We start from the raw sequence: 20292 nt of genomic DNA on the forward strand, positions 1-20292 counted from the left end.
TCATTATATATGTTCATAAAAAGTGAGCTATAACTAATGGACTTACCCAGGATTGTAAAATGTTACTCATTAAAAATTTTCAGTTAGAAGAATAATCTCTCTGTTAGTGTGACTTTCCTGATATGTGTCTCAGGCTGCCCTCCTTTCATACAGAGTCTCTAAAATCCCATATCAAAAAATGTACAGTTTAGGTTTTAATATAAATATAAATGTTTTGAAATGAATGAAATGATAGGATATCAAAATATACTGGATGCAGTTAAAAATGTAAAAGTAAATTTATACCCATAAATGCCTAAAATAGAAAAGAAAATCCAAATCAGTGATATGGCTTCCACCTTAAGAAACTAAAAAAGAAAAAATACATAAACTATAGGGAAAAAAGCAAACAATAAAGGGTACAAATACTTTAAAGAGAAAACAGAAAAACAATACTGAAAATCAACAAAATCAAGAGTTTGTAAAAAAATCAACAAAACTTATTAACCTCTAGTCATACTGATCATTCTTAAAAAAAATACAAATTACTAATATCAACCATGAAAAAGAGGACATCACAAGAGAATCTTCATTAGTTAAAAAAGTAACAAGATAATATTTTAAAACTCTCCTTTTTAAGGCAATGATATTTAAAATATACCTGGAAGAATACTTCCACAAGATGTTCCTAGTACTACCAGAAAACAAATCATTGACTAGATAAATTTAGAAAATAAATAGGTTAACAAAATTAAACAAGTAGTGTTTTCTTCAGATTTTTTCATACAAGAAAAGTATATAGTGAACACAATTTCCCAACTTATTGGACACATTATACTGTAAGTTATCTAAAATCACATTGAAAAGAGTTAGAAAATAATTATTTTAAGAAATTACCATGAATGAAAATATATGTGAGTGGAGGGGAGGAGGCTACTCCAAGTTCTGTATTTTCCTTAACAGAAAATATACCTCCAAATAATAAATATTTTCTCATAGTTAAAGCACTGACTATAAACATGATATAGTTTTTTAGAAAGCCATTAAGTGGAGAGAGGTATTTCTATTCAATTTTGTAAACATTACCCATGTTTGAGTCATTCTCCCAAGAGTAATCAAGATTTTTCTAAACATGCTTTCATGCAAAAATAAGTTTTGAGAAGAACAACAAAAACAAAAAGATATCTTTAAAAAATGTTTAATATAGTCTCTTATCTTATGTTCTCTACAAATCCAGTAATCTTCACTGTCTCTTTGGTTGATAAATTTCTAAAAGTAGAAACTTACCTTACAAGTTGCCTAAATAATATTTTTAACATCTTTATTGGAGTATAATTGCTTCACAATGGTGTGGTAGTTTCTGCTTTATAACAAAGTGAATCAGCTATAGATATACATATATCCCCATATCTCCTCTCTCTTGCGTCTCCCTCCTACCCTCCCTATCCCACCCCTCTAGGTGGTCACAAAGCATGGAGCTGATCTCCTTGTGCTATGCAGCTGCTTCCCACTAGCTATCTATTTTACATTTGGTAGTGTATATATGTCCATGTCATTCTCTCACTTCGTCCCAGCTTACCCTTCCCCCTCCCTGTATCCTCAAGTCCATTCTCTACATCTGCGTCTTTATTCCTGTCCTGCCCCTAGGTTCTTCAGAACCTTTTTTTCTTCTTTTTTTAGATTCTATATCTATGTGTTAGCATACGGTATTTTTCTCTTTCTGACTTACTTCACTCTGTATGACAGTATCTAGGTCCATCCACCTCACAACAAATAACTCAATTTCGTTTCTTTTTATGGTGAAGTAATATTCCATTGTATATATGTGCCACATCTTCTTTATCCATTCATCTGTCGATGGACACTTAGGTTGCTTCCATATCCTGGCTATTGTAAATAGTGCTGCAATGAACATTGTGGTACATGACTCTTTTTGAATTATGGTTTTCTCAGGGTATATGCCTAGGAGTGGGGTTGCTGGGTCATATGGTAGTTTGCCTAAGTAATTTGAGATGACAATTTCTTTCAACTGCTAATTTGTCTGGTTATGAATGAAAAAGTTGAGGGCAAAAATTTTAGACTTCCATTTCTCAAAACCTGCAATGATCTGTACTTAAAATACAGCATTCCCTATTAAAAACCATAACTGACTGGACATTGGAATGTAGTTTATTTATATGAGATTTTAAGACCAAAGAAAAGATCTCTCCTCCAAATTAGAAATTTAGATACTCAGACTCTTTCATGCAATAGTATTGTCAGAAAAGTTCAAAAGGATTTTCTTTGATATGTTCTCAAAATAACTGGATCAACTGTTACTAAGAATTGATAAATACCTTAATAAAAAATTACAGTACAAAAGAAATTATAGTACAATATGTGTCCAATCAGAGACTAATGTATATTATCATTAGTATTTCTAAATAGAATTTGAATTGTTTAATGAAAGGTTTATTTACTCTCAAATTCAGCAGCCTTTTTTTTTTTAATATTCTGTTCTGACCATAAACATGTTGAAATGTGAAAAGTAAGAGCTTTTTAGTTTTTATTGATGGGTTTTGGCACTAAGAATAAAAGATACACACACTCATACCACACACACAATACCCTCAGAAAGCCTTACAAATATTTTAAAACATGGCAATCTGACAGTTACAAAAATGGCTTAATGATTGCATCGGAAAGTGCTGAATAAATATGGATTGTTGTTTTAAGTGATTTTATAATGAAAAGACATTGGTCTGTCTGTTGAATTTTAAATTTCACCATCAATATATTGCTGTACATTACTACAAACACCCTCATGTGTGCATGTGTGTGTGAGAGTGTGTGTATTTGTATATCTTTTACCTGTAAATGGTGAATTATTAGACTGCTGTAAGTTATTGCTAAAGCACTATGCATCTGAACGCTATTCAGGCAATCTGTGCTAAATGTTAGGCAACTGTGTGACAGAAAATATTAAACCCAACCAAGTTAACTTAAGATATACTCTACTCAACTTGTAAATAAAAATTGTAACTCTAAAAAAAAGAGAAAATAGGTTATAAAATGCTTGTGGGAAAATAGACCATATAAAAGATGAATTATGAGGAGAGATAAAAAGAAGTTGGCATAAACAGAAGTGGCTAAAAAAAATATTGTCATCCATCATCATCAGACAAATATTAAAACACAATCCAGTAGAAGTTTCCTGCAAAAATCCAAAAAGGAACAAATATAACTGCAGAGGGTGAATTAGCAGACTGGTCTGAGCAGGCATTAAACCACTATACATGCAAGGGGTGCCAAGGCAACTTAGACAGAATTTTGATGGACTTTGTGATCTAACATAAAGTTCAACCAAGGTGGAAACATGTCCATAGTGGTGATAATGTCCATACTAGCATATTAAAGTTACACTGCACTCAAGTAATAGATGAAAGTTAAATAACTATATATGTAGACATATAATTTATATTTATATACATTGATATATACATGATATTAAAATTTTAAAATACATAATATTAGTATAATTAGTAATTATAGGTTTAAAGGTATGGTGATCCTAAATTCATAAATAAGTTGTGAGAATAGATTATAAATATGTACCAGAAGAAGGCTAGTTAGAACATGGCAATATATAGATGCATCTGACACACTTTCAAAAATCAGGAATGAAGAAAAAAGTGTGACCTGCCAAGGCTGAATTGCCAGACTTATGTGAGATAGCACTCTCATTTTGCATCAGAAATTTACCCGGGTGGCTTTGAATTTTGAGGGACTCTATGACCTTACATTGAAAAAATCAACCAGTTTGGCCATACGCCTAGAGTACTAGATATTATGAGTACTATTGTGAAGCTAATATATTAAATATATATACAAGTGATAGATATAAATTCAACGACATAACCAAAGAGAGGATAAAGTATACAGACATTATGGTTTAAAATATATGGTGATTAAAGGGATAAGAAGAGAATAATTTGCAAAGAGTGATAATAGAGTGACAATGGCTAATAACGGAGGGTGCTGAAAAATAGATCATTACAATTAGAATTTTAAAGATAGAAAAATAAAACATCCAGAACTAAAAATATAAACCAAACATCACATGATATATCAGAATAATATTAAAAGAAATAAACCAATATTTACAAATAGTTTTGTAGAACTTTCAAAGGACAAGAATAAAGTTAGAAATCAAAAAAAAAAATCCAGGAAAGGTAAAACTATTACCTGGAAAGGGTGAATAATCAGACTGATCTATGTTGGCTCTATAACACTGTGCACAAGAAGGCTGCCAAAGCTATCTAGAACTTTGAGGGACTGACACCACAATGAAAATACTAACCAAGATATCCACATGCTCACAGTACTAGGATTGGCCTACGCTAGGATATTAAATATATGTAAATATGGTACATATATGGTATAAGTAAAAATATAAAAACAAAAAGAGAAAAGAGAAAGCAAGGCACATAAACATTATGGTATAAAATATATGATTAAAGAGATAAAAAAATGAATGATTTAGAAGGAGCAATAATAGAATGACAAACAGATATAAGGAAGGTTGCTGAAAAATAGACCATTACAACTACATTTTTTAAAATCCCAGAAATGTAAATCAAACAATTATCACGCTATATAATAATAAAGGAAGCCAATATCTAGACATAATCTAGTAGAACTTGAAAAGATCAAAGGTAAAGTTAGAAACAAAATCCAAAAAGATAAAAAATAAATTACCTGGAAAAGGTAAATTATCAGACTAGTCTAATTTGGCTCTGAAATATTATGTACACAAGGGTTGCCATGATGACTTAGAATTTTGAGGGAGTTTCTTATCTCACAATAAAAAAGCCAGTCAAGATAGCCACATGTTCACAGTGCTAGGTTTGACCTAGGCTAGAATATCAAAGGTATACACAAGTGATAGATATAAATTCAAGGACAAAACCTAAAAAGAAAAAAAAAGTACTCAGACATTGTGCTATAAAATATATGGTGATTAAAGAGATACAAAATTAATAATTTGGAAGGAGTGACAACAGAATAACAAACACATACATGGGAGGGAGATATCTGAGGAAGACCAGTACAATTTCACATTTTTAAAATAAGAAAAAAAAATTCCAGAAAATGTAAGTCAAACAAAAATTACAACCACATATCAGAGTAATCATAAAGGAAAGATGTCAATATCTATGTATAATCTGATTGAACTTTTGAAAGTCAAAGATAAAGTAAGATCCAAAAACTCTAGAGAAGGTAAAATATATATTACTTGAGAAGCCTGAATTATCAGACTGTTCTATGATGGCTCTGAAACACTCTGTACATGAAGGTTACCAGGACAGCACAGACAGCATTATGAGGGACTTTGTGACATCACAGTTTTAAAAAACAACCAACTTGGTCACATCCACTCAATGTTGGATGGGCCTAAACTAGGACATTAAAGGTACACTCCACTCAACTGCAGGTTGAAAATTGAACATTAAAAAAATGCAGGTTTATGGCATAAAAGTTTTGATGTTGAAGGATATCAGAAAATATTAACAGGACTGATAATATAGTCAAAATTCACAGTGATGTTGCTAAAAATTGGATTATTACAAATAGATTAGGAAAATACTCAGAAAATCATTTTTGTCAAAGCTGAACACATGAAACAACTTAAAATTTTACCATATAAAAAATTGATAATTACCATTATGAGTAATAATGAAAGCAGGGCAACATCTACAGAAAGTCAGGCAAAATATTCGGTGGCAAAGATAAAGAGACACACCCATACCCAGAAAAGGAAAAAATACAACCTGTAGAGGATGAATTGTCAGATGGGTTGGCAATTTCTTTGAAAGTGTAATCCCAAAACTATCTGGGAATTTATGGAGAATTTTGAACAATTCTGTGACATAAAAGTGTAATACCCAACCAAGTTATGTTAGCATACTGAAAGATATACTCCACTCACCTAATAAATGAACATTTTTAAAATTAAAAATATGAGAATTATTTTTATAAAAGGATTGATGGTGAAAGAGATGAAAAAATATAAATTATATGAACGTATAATATAGTCACCATACAGATAAGTGTGATAAAAAAGAAAAATTTTTCATAGCTGAAAGAATATCTGAATTTTAAAATAATCTCACAATTTAAATGAATAATATTAAAGACTCCAAGACTGAGAGTGTTTATAGTGAAAGTTTCAAATATCAACAGTGTCCTTTTGTCTTTGGCTTTTGGCAATTTGATTACAATGTATCTCAGTGTAGATTACCTTACATTCATCTTATTGGCCTTTTGAAATTCATGGCACTGGATTTCATTTCCCAAGCTATATTTATGAACTATCAGCCAGTATTCCTTTTCTTAATTTCATTATTTGGTAATTAATTAATTTTTATTGAAGTATAGTTGATTTACATAATATTATATTAGTTCCATGTGTATAACAAAGTGCTTAACATTTTATACATTGTACTCCATTTAAAGTTATTATAAAATATTGCTTATATTCCCTGTTCTGTATAATATATAACTTATTTATTTTAAACATAGTAGTTTGTACCTCTTAATCCCCTAGTCCTATCTTGCCTCTCCTTCCTTCCTTCGTCCCACTGGTAACCACTAGTTTGTTCTCTCTCTGTGTGAGTCTGTTTTTCTGTATTCATTCATTTGTTTTACATTTTAGAGTTTATATTCCTTTATATTTAGATATAAAGGACAATATGCAGTGTATGTCTTTATCTATCTAAATTACTTTGCTAAGCATAATACCCTTAAGGTGCATCATGTTGTTGCAAATGGCAAAATTTTATTCTTTTTATGGCTGAGTAGTATTCCATATATATGTATATAGTAGTCCACATATATATGTATATGTGTATGTATATATATGTGTGTGTATATATATATATATATATATATATATATATAGTATTACATGTATATCCATCATATCTTCTTCATCCATTTATCTGTTGATGGACAGTTAGGTCGCCTCCATTATCTTGACTATTGTAAATAATGCTGCTATGGATATTAGGGTACATGTATCTTTTTGAATTAGTGTTTTCATTTTCTTTGCATATATTCCCAGGAGTGGAATTTCTGGATCATATGCTAGTTCTATTTTCAGTTTTTTGAAGAATCGCCTTACTATTTTCCATAATGCCTGCACCAATTTACACTCCTACCAAGAGTGTACAAGTGTTCCTTTTTCTCCACATCATTGCCAACATTTGCTATTTGTGGTCTTTTTGATGATAGCCATTCTGACAAGTATGAGGTGATATCTCACTGTGATTCTGATTTGTATTTCCCTCATGATTAGTGTTGTTGAGCAACTTTCATGTGCCTGTTGACCATCTGTATGTCTTCTTTGGAAAAATGTCTATTCAGGGCTTCTGCTCATTTTTAACTGGGCTGTTTGTTATTTTGATACTGAGTTGTACAAGCTGTTTATATATTTTGGATAGTAACCCCTATTCATCATACGATTTGCAAATATTTTCTCCCATTCAGTAGGTTGGTTTTTCATTTTGTCAATAGTTTCCTTTGTTGTGCAAAAGCTTTTAAGTTTAATTAAGTCCATTCTGTTTACTTTTGCTTTTGTTTACTTTGCCTTAAGAGACATATCAAAAATATTGTTATAATTTATGTATTCTGCATATATTTTCTTCTACAAATTTTATTGTTTCTGGTATTACATTAAGGCCTTTAATCCATTTTGAGTTTATTTTTGTATATTGCGTGAGAAAATGTTCTCATTTCATTTTTTAACTTGTGGCTGTCCAGCTTTCCCTGTACCACTTATTGAAGAGACTGGTTTTCCTCATTTTATTTTATATTTTTGCTTCTTTTGTCATAGATTGATTGATCATAAGTGCGTGGGTTTATTTCTGGGCTCTCTATGCTAAATTTGTGGTAATATGTTAGACTGCACCAAAAAACTGATATAATGTCATATTAATGTCATAATAAATATTTACAAGATTGAATCTTATACATATATAGATATATAGAGATATATAATTTACAAAATACAAAGTATAATTATATATGCCTTCTTTTCTTTTAAATAAATCTACATTTTATTTTATTGTTTTATTTTATCTTTTGCTGGGCACCTCCCTTCCATTCCTCTCTATTAATCTATAGTAACTCCACCCAACCCAACAGGTGGAATTCTAATTCATTATTTTTAAAGTATAATATTGCACAATATAAATATAAAATAATATATTCAGTTATTCATTTGTTCTTGAGCACTTGTTTTCTTTTGTTTTTTTTTGCCACCATGAACAATACTGCAATAAATATATTTATACATACATCCATACATGCTATTATTTTATTTTATTATTTTTATATTATTATTTTATATTATTATTTTATATTTTTATTTTATTATTTTATTTCCATTTGCTGGTTTCCAAAACATGGGATTGTTGGGTCTATTTGCCACTGTTGTATACATTCTACATTCAAAAATAAAATATACTTACAAGCTTTTAAACTATCTTAATGTTTTTGTTATTTTAATGTTATTCAGGCTTCTTACACTGAATGGGAGAGCTTTCTGTCATATTTTTTGTCCTTTTTCCAGAACACTGTTAACAACATTGGGGTTATTTTATCTTTAAAGATTAGGTAACACTATACATGGAAATCATTTGATTTTCATGTATTTTTCAGTGGCAGATATTAAAATTACTTTTAAACTTATTTTATGGTAATGTGTATAAACAAATGATTCACAATACTATAATGTATACTTGAAAGTTGCTAAGACAGTAAATCTTAAATGTTCTCACTGCACATACCCACAGACACGCACAAATGTTAACTATGTCAGGTAATTTATGTATTAACTAACATTATTGTAGTAATCATTTTTTAATATATATGTATATCAAATCATCACACTGTACACCTTAAATTTACACAATGTTATATGTTAAATATATCTCAATAAAGCTGGGGAAAAATTAAAATATAAAACAGAGAAAGAAATGTTTCACATCTCCTTGGCTAAATTTTGGAAATTTATATTCAGCTAGGAAATATTCTGTTTTCTCTAGATTTCCTAATTTACTTATTCATCATAGTAGCATGTGGTATTTTCTTGTCATTGTTTCTGTCTTTCCAGGTAAATGTGTTATGGATTTTTTTTATTGCTCACTCTTATATGTTTTGCTCTCTTTTTCCCTCAATCAGGATCATAAGGTATTCAACTGTATTTTTAAATGGATGAATGAGTATTCCCTCTCATCTAGAAGATATCTCATCACAATTGACACCCAGAAAAGTAATAATTCCAGTTGTCAAAGCTGCCAAATTAGCTCCAATGTGTAATAACTGGGAATATCGTAAGAGGGAAAATAAAATGTCTGATTCCATACTTAGAACTACATAGTTTTCATGAGAAGTTCTTATTGGAAGCCTTTTTTTCCCACTTTCTCTTAACTTTATATGAGTATCTATTAGAAATATTGAAGGTATTGTCTTCTTCTCCTTCGAAACTATAACAGGTTTACAAAAAGAAACTGAGCATATCAGGAATCAACGGATTATGTAGTATGCAGTTATTACTAAACAATTTGTCAAACACAAAGAAATAATAGTGATAAATAAATGGAAAGCAAAGAATTAACCAATCTTTTGTCAGCTCACATAATATTTTAAACCATTTCAAATTCTAAAGGAAAATATTTGATTTCTAAATTTTGTTCTTTTAAAATAGTTTCAAGAAAAATATTACTAAAAAATTCAATTAAATGAAGTCCCATGTATAGCAATTGTAGTTATGAGAAGGGAAGTTTGCTTATTTCTTCACAAGGGAGTGCTTAGTATATCTAGGATTTAGAAACTTGGATAAGACCTAACAACCAAAAACTCTTTCAAAGATGTGATAATTTCTTTTCTTAACATGTCTCTTAGTGAATCCTAAGATAAATTGACTTTTCCTTTTTGACTGCTATTTTGTAAGATTGATAAATTTCAAGTTTAGGGTCAAATAATACCACTAAGTCATTTTGGTATTACCAGTAAAGGAATGTAATGTATTGGAATCAGATTCAGACAAACGTTATATAATCTTGGCTCAGTTACTAACTTGTTAAGAGACCTTAGACAAGAGTTCATATAGATAGATAGATACAATTTAATCAAAAACTTCAGAAGGTTGCCCTGAAGATTACATGTGAAACATATAACAAAATACCTGGCACATACTAGAGACTAAAATACTCTTTTTAAAAAATTTCCTCCTTTTCACAGTTGGTTTCCAAGAATGATGAGGATATGACCATTGGTAATTTTTGCATGATTTCCATTAGTTCTTGAAACTCTGTGGTACTACTACATGTATCAGTCTTCTTGGATCTGCTGATTCAGGTCAGTCACTTCGAACAAAATTAAAGTATAAGTTAAAATCTTATCATTCCTACTTCCTATATCATATGTTAAAGAATGAAGAGATCATCACTCACTATCTGAAAATGAAACAAAGCTGAATTTATTGCTTACTGTGGCAAGGGAGAGATATGCTCATCATATCTCTCCAAGCAGAGCAGATATTTGATATTATATAGAGCTTTTGGAAAGCATGGAGTACAAAAATTGATGGAAAATCAGAGATGTGATTAACTTGTCATCATCTGTAGAAATGTGCTTACTCGGGTGAAACTGTTATTGATTGTTTGACATTCCAAGACGTATTTATCAGAATGAAGCTGTCCCTGATTGACTGACTTTCAGAAGAAAAAAACATACTGATTAGTTGCCTTAGAGAAATGTGTCCACTCTAAGCACAGATACAAATTAAAAATAAGAGGCTTAATTCTCCCTGTTGAAAGTAGAGAAAGACTTCAGCCCCCTTCCTTTTTTTTCAGAAGTTATTTCTCCATCCTTTTCAAATGTATGTAAATCTTCATAATGATTAAATAAGCCTCATGCCTGTCTTTCATCTCAGGAATATTTCCTCAAGGACCTGGGAATCATCTTTTTGAAATGCAAGCATCAAGGGAATAGTGCACCTATCTCTCAGTTCCTGGGGAAGACTAAGAGCCTGTCTTTAGTGGGTGCCTTCCTCCAATTTGCAATGGTAAGTTTGTTTCTCCTCTGGATAAATCCAGCACAGGGGATCTCCCCATTTACCATGATAAAGTTAAGCAAAACTATGTGTGACACAAGATGTCTTCAAGTCCTCTTACTTGAGAACTAGTTACTGTCTACAGTATTTTGAAAACATGTATGTAATAGGTTGTACGCGCTTGGCTGTATAAACAAGCAATGAGGTTCATTTCTGTCTTTGCAATCCCTTAGGGATTGTCTGTGTTGCACATCACATTCTGGTTCAATGCTTATCCAATAATAAAACTGTTGGGAGAAGGTTTTGTTTGTAATTATATTGTCCTGACACCACTGAGGTAGAGTTTATGTTAACTTTTGAACATATGTAAAACCAGCTCTGTTACTTACTTGTTTACATGACTACAGAATAATCTGACTTTTCCTAAATTTGTGGAAATTCTAAACTTCTCACGTGTTTTCTATTAGCCCTATATAGCATAGTAGGCATTACAGTTTAATCAGCACTCTGGATAGAAATATAATCCCACCAATTAAGCACACAATTATTAATCCAAACTTCATGGGTTTGACTTCCAGCCAACCACTTACTGACTATGTGACTGTGGGCAAATTACTTTCCTCTCTATGTACCAGTTTCTTTATGTGTAAAATATAGATACAAATAGTACATTCTGTATAGGGTTATTCTGGGGAATTAATATGTTACCAAATATAACATAATTATGTTAATTAATTTTTATAATTAAATTATTTTAAAATATATAATTTATAAAATTATTTATAATTTAATTATAATAATATTTTATTTTTAAAAGTCTCTGACACATATAAGGAGTATATATTGTGTTTATTAAATTAAGACTATTCTTACACTATACATTTCTTAAAATCAGAATGTATAATTGATTATTTTTATACCCCAGTAGCATCTAATACTAATAAAACTTTACTTTATTTATAGTGCAAGTATACTTTAAGCTTGGTCCTTCCTGATTTTCCATCTAGTATGACATGGAGTGCAGAGTATAGATAACATGAAGTGTGATCACTCAAAATTGTTTACTATAAATGAATAAGTATTTATTTACAAATAACATAATAATTCAGAAGCAATAAAATGATTACAGGACAAGGTAGACACTGATGATATATTAATATATCCAAAGAAGTTCTCTATCAGACTCCATGGGGGTGTAAAAATCTATTGCAAAGGGAAAGTTTTATGAAAATCATATGCAGTTTTGGCATTGGGAATAATGAACAGTTCTATAAGAGGCAATGTTGCAAAATGGAAAGAGCTATGATTTCAGTTTTAAGCTGAACCTGGGTTCAAGTGTAAGCTATACTGTGAATTAGCTGTTGCCTAGAGCAATTCATTGACCCTTTCTGAGTTCCCCATTGTGAAATGAGAATAATAACGTTTACAATTTATAGAATTATTAAAATTGAATTATATAATTTTTTGAAGTGCTTTGTACATGGAAAACACATGGCAGCTTATAGCCATTGTTATTATGAGCATTAGTTGTAGTAACTAGAAATTGTAGTAATAGTAGTAGTTGTAGAAGTAGTAGTACTAGTAATAGTAGTAGTTGTAGTAGCATTTTGCTTGTCTGCTATTTTGGCCTCCTTTGCCCCTTTTTCAGGGGCTACCATTGCACTTCAGGCAGTTGGTGCCCTTCAGTTTGTATGAGAAAAAGCTATTTGCATTTTAGAGGCATTTCCAATTAAACTCTTTCTGTTTAGGTGGCAGACCACAAAAGGTGGGTGGAAAGATTTTTTTTGTTTAAGTGTGTGTGTGTATGCAGATTTTAGTTCCTGAAATAATATTACATTAGCAGCTCCCTATTAGCAAGTCTAACGTTGCCTACATAGAGTTTATTTGCAGCTTACCACATTCATCTTCTAACTAACCCAATGATCTGATGCAATTAGACATTGCAAGTTTAATTGGTAAATAGCACCATTATGCTACTCTCAGAATGAATCAGTATGTTCATTTTTTTAAAAATTGTATTCATTCAAACATGTTTTTCAAAATTACAGAATTAATGCATATTCAGTATGGAAAAATTAGAAAATACACATATTTATAAGGAAGAAAATACCCAAAATACACAAATATCATGACTCAAAGAAATTCACCATTAAAATTTGAATACATATCATTTCAGATTATTTTTCATGCATGTACTTATATACTTTTTCTTATAATGGGCTATATATTTTTAATTACTTAATGCTTTTTATGAGAAGAATTATACTTTCCTAGCAGCTTTCTTAGTAGCTAAGTATTTCTTTTCATAAATGTATCACAATTTACTTAGGCAATCTCATATTATTAATCATTGCCTCACTTGATCCAAAATATTGAGTATTATGTGTATGTGTGTGTTTGTGCTATAACTTGCATCTGATTGAATAATTGTCAATTTTAAATACATGGATTAAGTCACATAAAAAGTTAAAAAGTTACCAGTTACTTTTTAAAAAACAGTACTTTTGTTTCATGTAGCAGAAAAATAAAAGGAAAAGGCCTTTAAGTAGTGGTAAAACCTATATTTTTGCAGGTTAAGTTCATGAAAAGTTAGGGCTAGAGAGTGTGTGAAAGAAATTTGGATAATTTATATATATGTGCATCTTTCAATTTTTCATCTTAGATCTCAGCATCAAATGGCAGGTGCTTTCTTCATTGAAATGAAAAGAAAGTACTTTCTGTAACAGTGACAAATCTATTTAATTCTCATAGGAAGGAAGAATCGTGTTTTATTGCCATCATGAATATTAAAAGTGCTGAATAATCTACCACCTAGGAAAACTGAAGTGGGTACATGCTCCCATCACTTATAATTGTCATTCCTTTTAACCAAAATGAAAGAAAAGAAGCAGTTTTACTAAAATAAAAATAACAAACCCAAATAGCTTTTAGAAATCAATATCAGTATGCTAACTTCGAAATTTTTGAACTTTCCTCACAAAGCATTAATTTTGTTTTAGTTTAAATTACTGACTAATGAAATCTGGTTGGGCTTTCTTGACATGTATAAACTGTATTTCTTTGAAATTTATTTATACTTTAAATTGAATTATTTTTAGTAGTCAGTAATTGGTTAGCATTTATTTTCCCAAATAACAGGCTCTATTATAACTGGTCCCTTCTCATCTTCCATCCCTCAAACATTCCTTATTCTAAAGCTGCTCAGGCTGCTTTAGCCTTTGTGCCTTTCTTTTTAAGATACCAAAACATTTGGATGACAGTTGCTAATATTCAGTCAAAAACCCAGATGCTCTGATTATATTTTTGCAGATGTTTATTGAGAGGAAAACAAAAGTGTCTGCTTCTCCACAAGAAGAAAGGATACACATTTGATTGCATCATTATTAGAATGTACTTACAAATGGGCAGAGGCATTGTACTGAAACAAACCCAGGCAGGGTTTTCTGTCAAGAGGATCTATAATCAATCAGTCTCTCTCTCTCTCTCTCTCTCTCTCTCTCTCTCTCTCTCTCTCTCTCTCTCACTCTTTCCCTCTCTCTCTCTCTGCCTGCTTAAGTGTGCTCACCATTATTTTGTGCTCCTGTATAATATGGCTCACCAGAAGATAACAAGAGTCCAAGCTTTTGATTTACACTTAAACAGAATAGAATTCCTACTGCAATCTTAAGCCTAAACTGCTTTGGGTTGGGTGATGGGTGATACTGTGGACTGCCCCAGGTAAGAATGACAATGTACCTTATTTCTCATTGGCCCTATGCCACATTTTAACATATATATTCAGAGATCTCTCAGAGAAGCAGGATTATTTGAGCACAGTTTTTCACATGACTGTCATCACATTTTAATACTCTCACAACATTACCGTAAATTGTCACAGCTAGCAAGATGTAGATATAATATACAGATCACTGATTTTTATTTTACCCATTACCACGATAATATAATATCATATGACTGTAGACTAAAATTTGTATGAGAAAATTTTCAGTTTATAAAATGTATATATTTTAAAATATAAATTCAACAGAAAAATCACTTTGTATTTTTTAAAATAAAGCAGATCTTATTATGAAGTAGTGTTTAATAATATATGATTATCACCATATAAATATCTTTTAATCAAGATGTTAATAATAAATAACTTCATTCTGGGCTGAATGAGTCAGAAATGATGGATCCTTATATTAAAAGCAGATTTAGAAAAAAAAAGTAAATATGAGACATTTAAAATGAGAAATTATTGTCATATAAAGTTCAAAATCCATTAGAATCAGGTGATTTTACCCTCATACATGTGTGCATATATGAAGAGATACATAACTAAAGAGATATGATAAGCATGGAAATGGTAGAATGGTTACCTGAAGCTTGTTAATTTCCGTTTAGTTAAAATGCTGAGGCTTCTTTGAATAAGAAATATTTTCTTAGTTAAATTCAAATGCTTCTGGTTTTGGCTTGAACTGTGAGTGCCTCAGAACCAGTTTATTTGGTTCTAGCTTTATTCAATTGTGATAGAAGCCTATAATAAGCAGCACAATATAACACTATTTATTCTTGTTTGTTTTCAGCCCTTTACATTATTAACATAAAATATTTTCCTCAAAATTTATTTTCTGCAATGTGTTCTTTCTTTGATGCATTACTTACCTCAAACAATAATAAATTATTTTTGTCAGTACGAATTCTACTTGCAGATGATCACCTACTAGCTCAGTATATTTATAACAATTCTTACCTCAATAATGCCTCTGATCTCCTTTTTTTCTCATTTACACTCTCTATTCACTAAATCAGGCATTCACAACCACTCACTTAAGACTATAGAAGAGTATCTTAAGTAATCTTGTTGTTTATAGGATTTCCTCAGTCCAATAAATCTATACAGTGCCACCAACGTATGCTTCCAAAACAACAATCAAATCATATTTCTCAAAAATATTCAGTAGCTTTCTCCTTACCTTCCTGTGTGTGCATGTGTGTATATACACATGCATACATGTCCATTTTATATTTTGGAGGGAAGGAAAAGATTGAATATTTTTAGGAATTTTTATCATGCTTTGGTTGAAAACACTTATTCTCCGAAAAAAACTTCCGAGCACAAAACTGCAGTTAAGGTCCTTCTTTGTCCACTGTACGGTGGGGAATAAACTAAGGAAATATTCACATTATTGTTCCTAATGTAACCTGTTCCAGAATGTCAATCTTTTTAAGAAGTCTCAAGATGATTAATATAAAATCAGCCTTGAATATTTAGATAACTGTTCATAATTTGCCTATATTTTTTCTAATGTTTTTCTTCCTTATTTAGGTACAAGTTTTGTCTGCTTTATCTAATAATCAGTTTACCAGAGATCACGCTATGCCCCAAATGTACGCTTCTGCCTTTGAAATATGATTACTCAGGGGTGTGTTTTTGTCTCATTAAAATTATGGTATTTTCCCTTGAGTATTCTTTTAAACTAAGAAATTTAAGCAGATAACTTTATACTAACACTTTCTATTGTTTATAAAACCTTCAGAACTTTATCAGCACTGAAACTGACTTGAGTGTGTACCAAACAGCACTGTGAGTTGGTTTCAATTTAAGTTTCTTTAGAGTTTAGTGAGAACTTGAGCAGGTTTAAAGTGAGTTTTTATTATATTCTCTTTTAGGCATGCTAAATGTTTTTTAAAAATCCATTTTTGTGCTATGGCATTATTTAAGCTATTCCTATTTTTCTGATCTGCCAAATAAAATATGTGTCTGTGTAGTGATTTCTAAGGAGAAACAGCTCCATCTAAAGGCTATTTTGAGTCATCTCAACTTTCTTTTTCATTTCTAAGTTTTCAGAAATCTATTGCAAAAAATTACTGGTAGAAATGAAAACCCTTATAACTTTAATATAAAACAATATTTAGCATATATACTTAAAATTATATATATATATGTGATTAATTAAACAAGGAGGCCATTAGACTGTGGTCCTGATGCTGTGTCAGCCTATGTAAGCAAACCAAAATCTAAGCCTGTAAACAATTAAAGGTTAAAAATTGAAACTTAGGGACAACCAATTAGGCTTTAAACTATAGCCAAACAATAATTTCCTTACCTTGCTTCCATATTTTCTCTGTAAAAGTATTTCCCTGAGTTCCTGTCCAGGGACACTCCTAATCAGTTCCGGTTTGGTGCTGCCCAACTCAAATAGATTTTTGCTCAACTAAGCTCTTAAAGCTTTTAATATGCCTCAGTTTATCTTTCAACAGTCTTGGTGTCAGAAAAGAGAACTGAAGGAGACCCCCTGTGATCCCAAGGAGCAACAAGCAACCAGGCAAAGGTAACCCACTGAGCCCCTTGATCTCACTGCTTTCTTGCTGCCTCTGGAGGTCACTGGTAAGTCCCTCTAGGAAGCTAGTTCTGCAGCTTTTGTGTTATGGGCTTTATTTGAGCATTTCTTCTTCTGGACTGGCTCCAGATACCAGCCAGAGTTGGACTGGATTCCACTTAGAAACTGTGCTGGGTCCAGGGTTGGACTGGGTCTGTCTCAAACTGGACCAGGTTCAGTGTGAAGCTTCAAATGAATAAAACTTTGTTTTAAGGCTGAACAAATAGCTTAAACTTACAAAAGGAAATCTTGAATTACAGTAGCTGCAGTGGAAAACTTGTCACCTAGCTAAGCTTATCCACTTACAAGGTGCCCTAGAGAAAAAGGGGTTTCAGCCAACCACTCACCCATGTAAAGGGTAGATGAAAAATTATTTTTTCTCCTCTACAGTTTCTAATGATCAGGATGAGACCTGCTGGGATGCCCCACTTTCTCCAGAGCCTGCAGATGGTATACTGAGAAAACTGGCAGAAGCCAGCCAAGAGTGAGAATTCTTATCAGAGTCAGCTATCCTTGATCTCTATCTGCGGTGCACAGTCTAGAGAGGAAGGTAAAGTTTCATTTTGTCCCTTCCTTTCCAAATTAAGATTGGCAGGGAAAAAAAAATTGTAAGAATTAGAACTTTGATTGTGACTCCTGAGTTTGCTTTTGGGTACTCATTGGCTATTGATCCTTTCTCTCCCAGAGACAGCTATTGCCTTCTTGTCTATCTCATTTTGTGTTCTAAGAATTTGTCTTGGCAACTGTCAGGTTGGGAGCCCCCAAAATATGGCTAGAGAGAAATATGGGTTGCACTCCATTTGCAGCTAGGATCCTGCTGATCTCAGGTGGCATTGACCTGCAGTGGCTTGAAGCAGGATTTTGATTCCCCAGCCAGAGATTGAAGTCAGGTCACAGCAGTGAGAGCACTGAACCTTAACCACTAGACCACGAGAGCTAGTAGCCTGTGACAAGGTCCTTGCCCATCGTCTTTGTAGAAATGAATTTCCACAAAGAGGTGGAAAGTAGTGAAACAAGTAAAGTGTTTATTAGGAGAAAAAAAGAGTACGTGTGAATAGGCACACAGGGCAGGCTCAGAGAGAGAGTCGTACTCTCGTGGTAGTTTGAATCAATGGTATGGGGCAGTTCTTCTGGGTTTCCTCTGCCAATTATCTTGCTTTGCCTGGCTCTGAGTCTATATTTGGTTAATCTCAGGGTCCTCCCCTGTGTGTGTACGCATCTCTTAACCAAGATGGATTCTAGTGCAGAGACATATGGGTAGGTTGACATCACTTACTATGGGGTGGCACACCCTCCCTTTTTGGCCCCTGAGGAGACTTTCTGTGCATGTATAGTCAGGAAGGTCTCCTTGACCTCGAGAATAAGAAATACGTGGTATCTTTGTTGTTTTGTTGTTGAGGTATAGTTGTTTTACAATGTTGTGTTAGTTTCTACTGTACAGCGAAGTGGAGTTCCCTGTGCTATACAGCAGGTTCTTATTATCTATTTTATACATATTAGTGTCTATATGTCAATCCCAATCTCCCAATTCATCCCACCACCACCACCCCCGCTTTCCCCCCTTAGTGTCCATACGTTTGTTCTCTATATCTGTGTCTCTATTTTTGCCTTGCAAGCCGGTTCATCTGTACCATTTTTCTAGATTCCACATATATGAGTTAATATACAATATTTGTTTTTCTCTTTCTGACTTACTTTACTTTATATAACAGTCTCTAGGTCCATCCACGTCTCTACAAATGACCCAGTTTTGCTCCTTTTTATGGCTGAGTAATACTCCATTGTATATATGTACCACTTCTTCTTTATTCAATGATCTGTTAATGGACATTTAGGTTACTTCCATGACCTGGCTAAATAGTACTGCAGTGAATATTGGGGTGCATGTGTCTTTTGAATTATGGTTTTCTCTGGGTGTATGCCCAGTAGTGGGATTGCTAGGTCATATGGTAATTCTATTTTTAGATTTTTAAGGAACATCCATGCTGTTCTCCATAGTGGCTGTATCAATTTACATTCCATGTGGTCTCTTTATCTTTTATCTGGGCAGGGCTCAGCTCCTCCTAGCTCCTGCTATTATCTTCATCTTGGAGTATCTATCCACAGGGGACAAACTCCAATTGCTCAGCCTGGGGTCCATCTATCTCCTGCCTCACCACCAATTATTGCCAGCTCTCTTTCATTCTTTTGGTTATTTTTGAGAGTAGCCCTGGATTCTGGGAGGGTAGTATCCTTTTGGTACACTTCTTGTGGTTGTTAAATATTGCCAGGAACATTTACTGTTTGTCCCAGATGAAACTTGACAAGACACTTAAAAGGATTTTTTTTTAAGTCAGATATTGCCCCAATTGGAAGCTGATATTAAGTGTCTGGAAAACAAACAAAAAAGAGTCAGAGGAATTTTTTTAAGGTCTTCTCTCTTAAACTAAAGTGAAACTATGTATCGAGAGGGAAAGAAAAACATTCTGAAGCTCTTGTGGAAGGATTTGCTAAAACATTCCAGAGACACACAGATCCAAATCTAGAACTTAGGAATTTTTTGTTTTTCAGTTTAGATGAACATTTTCTCCCTCTCATAAAGAAGTAACCTGAAGGTAATATAAGTAAATGGGTAGGTCAGCCTCATGATATCATTCAGGTTGCAACCCAATTCTATGAGGAATTAAAAACAACTGTACTTGTCTTACAAATCAAGTATTTGCAAGAAAAGAAATGCAGCTCTAGAGACAATTCAACATCCATCTATCATTTTTAATCAATCCCTAAACTTCCTCTATTCATCTCAAAAACTCACAGATATTGTAAAATATCTGGATTTAGGAAACAAAAGCTTTTTTTTGGAGAAACTTA

This window comes from Phocoena phocoena, chromosome X (genome assembly GCF_963924675.1).
Source record: "Phocoena phocoena chromosome X, mPhoPho1.1, whole genome shotgun sequence".
Classification (NCBI taxonomy): Eukaryota; Metazoa; Chordata; class Mammalia; order Artiodactyla; family Phocoenidae; genus Phocoena; species Phocoena phocoena.